The following is a 7,402-nucleotide window of genomic DNA, read 5'->3' on the forward strand; positions in this document are numbered from 1 at the left end:
GAAGGCACCGTGGCAAATGTTGGGTTGCATCAGGCACGAGCACACATGCACAACACACACACACACACACACATGCACAACACACACACACACACACACACACACACACTCAATGGTCACTTTATATAGGGTAGGAAAACACACCAACTTTAACCAAGACGGGGGAAAGTCAGCTCCTCCTTTACCATTCTCACTGCCAGTTGATGACAGTGACATTTTTCTTAGTCGGGAGGCAGCCTAGACAGGGACAGAATGAGGCAGCCTAACAGTGCCGGCTCACGGGTTTTCCCAAGCTGCAGCAAAGTCACTGCCTTCCAGCCCACCAACCTCCCAGACCTCACTTGCCACGAGATTGTCCCTTATTCTAGGCTGGTGTCCTGCTTCCTTCCTTTAGCAGAGAAATGGTCCCCAGATATAGCATCCTGACTTGCATCACAAAGAGACACTCTGTCATCCTTCAGCGCCTGGAAATGCATCCCTTCACGTTAAAAGTGCCTGAGAAGCAGGGCTGTTTACTTCTCCCCTGCACACTTCAGGGGCTACGGGCACAAGGTTAAAAAACCTCTAGTCTTTTCCGAAAATAGGGGAAGCCCAACTTGTCGGCAGCATCATCTTTCCAGCGATGGTACCTTCCCTTGCTTCCTTGTGACACCCACTCTGGTAAACAATGCCACCTTTTCACATGAAGGTCACATGCTAAGAGGAACAAGCTAGAACACCAGGAAAGCATGACAAGGTCTGGATTTCCAGCACATGGTGACTCTCTGGAAGCAATCCAGAGTCGTCACAGATGCCTCGAGCGCTCAGGGAATAATATTTGCCTCCCAGATTCAGGAAGGAGGCTATGCCAGCGTGCTGGCAGGAGGATGTGAGGTTAGGATGCCTGGATGCGGGGCTCAGAAGCCTGCATTCGAGTACCACCCGCTCTGCCCCTTACTCGTCAGGCACTTGTGAGTCTCAGCTTACTTGTCTGTAAATTGGAAGAATAATATCTATCTGCCTGGTAAGGTGATAGGTGAGAACTCAATGAGATAATATAAGAAAATCACTCAGCACCACATCAGGTGTAGAGCAGGGACCGTGTCGTCCTCGTCCTCGTCATCACTGGGTTCACCACTCTGGACAAAATGAGAAAGGGATGTACACTGCCCTGTGCATTTCTACACCCCTGTTACACTCCTGAGAGTATGCAGCGAAGCGTTTTACCCCCGAGAACACCACTGTGCTGGGCAAAGAGTGTGGTCTTCAGAGTCAAACAGACCTGGCTTCAAATCCCAGCCCGGCCGCTCACCAGGCATGTGTCCTTCATTCCCCTAAGCCTTGGTTTCCCAGCTGTCCATGGAGCCGATAACACCTAGTGCCCAGAGAAGGTGTGAGGAAAAAGTTTCTCTCATCATGGTATGGGCTCATGCGGCGAGAGCTCACTCTGCTTCCCCTCAACCAAGTGGCTTAAGGAAGACGAGAAACACTCTGAATCTGCTTGACCTCCCTGCAGATCTCCGATCCAGCCCATCTGCCGACAGATCTGCTGCTCAGCCTCCAACGTGCCACTTGACTCACTGTTCACTCATAGGACAAGGATCTGTGAAGTGCCCACTGTGGGTCAAGTTCAGAAGCAGCAGCTGGAAACGCTATGGAGAGCGGGACCAAGGCTGCTCTCCCAGACCACAGTATAACACAGTGTAGGAAATCATCACACAAAGACTGGATGGTGATTCTTCAGAAAGATGAACGTAGAATTATCACATGACTCCGTAATTTCACTCCTGCATACATATGCCAAAAATTGAAAACGAGGGCTCCAACAAGTCTTTGTACACAAACGTTCAAAGCAGCATTATTCACAAGAGACAAACGGTGGAACCAACCGAAAGGTCCATCGACAGATGAATGCCTAAATAAAATGTGGCCTATCCGGACAACGGACTATTATGCAGCCATAAAAAGGAATGAAGGACTGCGATATGCTATGAGGTGGATGAACTTTGAACGCATGTTGCTAAGTGAAAGAACCCAGTCACAAAAGGAGAATATCGAATGATTCCACTTATATGAAACATTCAGAATAGGCAAATCCATAGAGACAGAAAGCAGATTACATGGGTGTGACACATTAATGAATACGAGGTTTAATTTGGAGCGTTAGAAATATTTCGTAACTCGATAAAGGTGACGGTTGCACAATACTGTGAAGGTACCAAGTGCCCCTGAATTGTTTACTTTAAAATGCTTAATTTTATGTTACATTAGTAATAATATTTTGGAAAGACTGAATTAGGTATAATACGGGTAAGTATTTTGAAGTCCCAGGTGCTATGGGCAGCACGAGGCAGCATGTCATTGTTGACTGTGACATTATCCGCCATAGACAGGCAAAGAGTAGAAACAACCCAGATTTCCATCACTAGGTGAATCCATCGACAAAATGTGGTCTAGCCGCACAATGGCATGATTATTCGGCCGCGCAAAGGAATGAAGTACTGATGCATGCTACGGCATGGATGAACTTGGAAAATGCTAAGTGAGAGAACCAGTCACGAAAGGACAAATGTTGTACGATTCCACTTATATGAAATACCTAGAATGGGCAACTTCACACGACAGAAAATTGAAGGGTAGGGCAGAAGCTCTGGTGGCCTCCTGGACACCATTTCCAATGGTCACAGGAAATTGGGGGAGGGGGGAAGGCCTCAGAGGATGGAGTTCCCATTAGTGCTTCCTCATCTGCTATTCCTGATTACAAAAGCATAAAACCCCCAAGAGTCACGGAGGCCTCGGTCCGTGTTCCCTGGGGAGCTGAGGAGGCGGAGCCCCGCTGGCCACTTAGCTGGAGAAAATCGGATTCCAACCCGCTGGAGAGGTAGGGGGCCAGGGAAGGGCAGGAAGTGCCTATGACTGAGCAAAGGCCATCAGGCCAGCTGGCCTCAGATTCCTGAGCAGCCCTGGGACTGACGAATTTTATATGATCTGAGTTTCTCACCATGGAAACTTGTCCCCAAGTAAAGGGTGACCGGAAAGGTGTGGGCCATGCTTGCGAAAGGGATGCGGAGCCAAGCGACTCAACGTAACCTCGGGCAAATGTACCCCTTTCCAATCGCTGCTCTTACAAAGTACCATGAACGCTGTGGCTCAGGCAACACACACGTTGCATCCTAAGAGTTCTGGATATCAGAAGTCCAAAATGGGTCTCAGCAGGCTAAAATCAAGGTGTCACCAGAGTGGAGGCCCTAGGGGAAAATCTGTTTCCTTGCCTCTTCCGGCTTCTGGAGGCCACCTACACTCCTTGGCTCCTGGCCCCTTCCTCCATCTCCGAAGCCGGTGGTGTAGTAACATCGTCAAACCCCTCTCTCCAGCTCCAGCCATCCTGCCTTCCTCTCTCTCTTACAAGAACCTCTGTGATGACATGAGGCCCACTGGATAATCCAGAAGAGTCTCCCCATCTCAACACCCTTAATTCGATCACATCTGCAAAGTCCCCGTTGCCATGTAAGGTCACATATCCACAGGTACCAGGTAAAGGGCGAGGATCTCAGAGATGAAAAGGCATGAGCAAGCAAGTCGCTCCCCCCCGAACCTGTTTTCTCACCTATAGAATGGAGATCGTGACTACTGCTAATAATAAGAGGAAAAGCACCGATGTCCTAAATGTCTGTGAGGGTGACGGAAAGAATAGAACGATCTCTTAGCATGGCACCTGGGGCAGAGCAGGTGGGGACAGAGGGGTCGATCAAAGTTTGTTCTCTTCTCTTCCTTATCCCCTCTCTTTACCAGAAATGCCCCCCCGCCCCGCCACCAAGAAAGCCCACTGTATCTTTGGAATCAGTGTTTGCCAAACTCTTTGTCCAAGTTTGAGGCTCAGCCCCAATCGATGACAAGAGGGCATCATTCTTCATATAACGGTGAAAAATTGGTCTTCACGCCCCCGATCTGGGAGAAATGGAATTTCTCAGGCAGGCTTCATTACTGTGTCTCATTGCCATCAGACTGATAATTGCATCCTGAAGCTGGAATTGATAAATTGCCCAGGCATTGTCGTTACTGGATGTTTACCTGATCTGTTTGATGAATATTAATTCACCAAAAAAAATATTTCCATTCCTGAGGCAATTCCGGGCAAAACGATGCCTTTCTCCCTCCCCGCTGCCACCAGCGACTGCCACAACAACGTACAGAGTTAAGTAATAACAAGACCTTGTCAGAGTGATTTATTGGGCATGAAAACAAAGAGAGAGAAGGGCTTCAGCCTCTCCTTCATTAAGGAATACCTGAGGGAAGGAACACAGCGCTCCCTTCCAGGGCCGGGAGCGGACGGTGGAGAGTGGCGTTTGCAGGCCATCAAGAGTGAGTTTGGACAACTCATGTCACCCTTCTGCCACAGTATCTGACAGAGGTACCAGGACACTTCCTGTGTACTCCCGCCCCACGCCAAAGAGCTTATGTAAGAGTTAACATTTACTGAGCACTGGCTATGATGCAGGCTCTCTGGACACGCACTTAATCCTCACTCTGAATCTATGACATTGGGCCCATCCTTGCCCCCATTCACAGATGAGCACATTGGGGCCCAAAGAGGTCAGTTAGAAGTGCCCAAGGTCACACTGCTAGAAAGTGGCAGAGCGGGGTCTGGAACCTAAGTCTGACTCCCAAAGACCATTCTCTTTCCACTGCAGCAGGGGTCAGCAAACTGCAGCCTGGGGGCCGGCCATCTATTGCTGTAAATTTGATTCTCCTGGAACACGGTCACATCCATTCATCTGCGGATTGTTTTATGGCTGACTTTACCGCACAAGAGCAGAACTGAGTAGTTTCGACAGAGAGCATATGGCCTTCAGAGGCCTCAAATATTTACTGTCTGGCCCTCTAAGAAGAAGTCTGTTGTGCCTGTTACCACAGCATCTGTCAGCACATTTCCAGTCCACTTAGAGATCCTATACTATGTGCTCAGTAAGTGGTAGCCAAAATCATCATCATCATTATTATTGCTGATATGGTTTTATTATTGCTGTTATTATTATGGTGCTTTTACCATCTTCACCTCCTAGAGAAAAGACAAAGAAATCTTTCCAACTACCTCATCAAGGAACCAGCCTTCAAGATAATAAGTGTTGTGTTTCCTGCAGCAAATCCTGAGATCCTTCGACTATTAGGATTGTTTAAGACTTTCCGTATTTCCAGGTTCTTAATGAGAACTGAAATCACAACTGTGTCCGTCAACAAGCTCATCTAAAAATGGAAGCCACTCTCCTTCCCATCACAGGACAATTCCAGGGACAAAGGCATACCACTGACAAAGGTTGGCACTATTGACCAAGACAGGCCGTGGGCGGGAACGGTCAGAGCAGGGGCATTTTCAGACGTCTTGCCCCACTGGCCACCCCAAACCTAGCATCTTCAGAAGTCGTGAAAGAGCTCCCAAACTCTTGGTAAGTCAGAGGACCAAATACCTCGGTCTGCAGGAACGTGGGGCTTTCATTTGGACCCTGGGCCATCTTTGAATCCTCTGGGTCAAAACAAACGGATCTGGCCCTCCCTGTCACGTCTCTCGAGGCAGCGAAGGACGGGGGATGACAGTTCGGACTCCAGCTCTCCCTCTCACTAGCTACTCCCTGCCTCTGAGCCTCAGTTTCCTCATCTGTAACAAAGGGACAATCGAAACACATGCATCATAGAACTGGTGACAGAATTAGATGAGTTAAAATTGACCAGAGGACATAAACAGAGCTCAAGAAGAGATAACTGCCTTGTGCTTCGCGCTTTAAACAAAAAGTCTGAACCTGAATTTTCACCATGTTGATTTACTGGCATTTTAGACTCTGGCTAAGTGTGGCCCCTAGACCAGAGGCATTAGCCTCCCTCTGGCCTCATCCCAGAGGCCAATCAGAAAGGCAGATTCTCATAGCCCATCCCAGACCCTCTGAACCCCAACCTCCAGTGTGACATGCTCCCAGGGTGATTTGTGTGCACATTAAAGTGTAAGGAGCACCGTTTCAAATGTCCCTTTCCTGACAGTCAGGACCCGGAAGGGACATAGGTGTGAAGACAAAACCCATACAGAACGTGGGATTCAGGAGATGCGTGCTCTGGCCCTGGCATGGCTGCTCCACCTGCCATAATTTCTAATCCCCCGCTTCCCGCTGCCCAGACCTCAGCCCAGAGCGACTAAATCGGCTCTGCGGATGGAGCCCAGGCAGCCAGAGTTTTCAAAGCTCCCTGGTGATTCGAAATGCAGCCTGCGGGGAAACTCCCTGTCCCAGTCGAAACCAGATCCCAAAACTCCCCCTAGGGATCCATTTTGCTCTCTGTAAATTAACAGAGTCGACTAAGGACCTTAAAAAAAAAAAAAAAAAGAGGTGAAATTTACATAGCACGAAATTAACCACATTAACGTGTACACGATGTTGTGCGACCACCGCCCCTTAGTCCAGAATGTTTAGATCGTCCCCGAAGGAGACCCTGGACCCATGAAGGCAGCCGCTCCCCACGTCCCCCTCCTGCATCCACCAGTCTGCCCGCTGCCTCTGGGGGTCCATCTGTTCTGGACATTTCATAGGAATGGAATCGCATAATACGTGGCCTTTCGTGCCTGGCTTCTTTCGAGGTTCATCCACGTTGTAGCATGTGTCGGAACCTCATTCCTTTTAAGCCACATTCAGACTCAAGTGTTCTACGACTCAAAACTCAAATTCATCCCTGTAGAGGCTTAAAGATAACAGCTGGACCTCGGCAACAGGCTTTTCATTTCCTAGAGTTGACTGTCCCCCACCCAACCCTGCACCTGTCACCCGCCTTCCCCAGCTCCCCCGATCCCCCCGTCAGGATCCATTACGGAGGGACGTGGGTGAAGAGGGCACATCATGCCGACCTGTTCCGCTCGGCCTCACTCCCTCGGCCGTGGCCGCCGTGACACCTCCTTTTCGTGGGGAAGAACCGGCAGTGCCACAGGGAAGCCGTGAGGCCCTGATGAATCCTGACAGCGAGGGCAGCTGATGGGCAGGACAGCGCCACTCTCGCCCAGTCACTTAAAATCACCTTGTGCTTCCAGAGACACCGCTGCAGAACCGAAGCCGGGAGAAACGGAAGCAGGTGACTCCCGGGACTCCGGGGAGACAGAGGCTGCTCTGCATTTCAGAAACCCACGTTCGAATTCCAGCTGACCCCCAGAGCGTCCCCCGGCCACCAAGAAACCATGGAGGGAGGACTTCGGTGCGGCGTGTAAGAAGGTGTGAGGGAGGGAGAGAGGATCCATACGGAAAACCACGATCACTCTAGATCATTCCCCAAACTGGGCTCCACTAAACGATACTGCCCCACAATGCATTCACGGGTGCTGTGGGAACAAGAGGCCTGGTGCTCTAATAAATTTGGGTATCACTGAATATCAGCTCCCTCTTTTGGAGATTCT

General features: G+C 49.8%; 1 protein-coding gene across 1 annotated transcript in view; it reads right to left on the reverse strand.

Moving 5' to 3' along the window:
- Window positions 1-7,402, reverse strand: part of KSR2 (kinase suppressor of ras 2) — a 366,625-nt gene that overhangs the window by 257,466 nt on the left and 101,757 nt on the right. The window lies entirely within an intron of this gene.

The sequence above is a fragment of the Pteropus vampyrus genome, unplaced genomic scaffold, assembly GCF_000151845.1.
Source record: "Pteropus vampyrus isolate Shadow unplaced genomic scaffold, Pvam_2.0 Scaffold23, whole genome shotgun sequence".
Classification (NCBI taxonomy): Eukaryota; Metazoa; Chordata; class Mammalia; order Chiroptera; family Pteropodidae; genus Pteropus; species Pteropus vampyrus.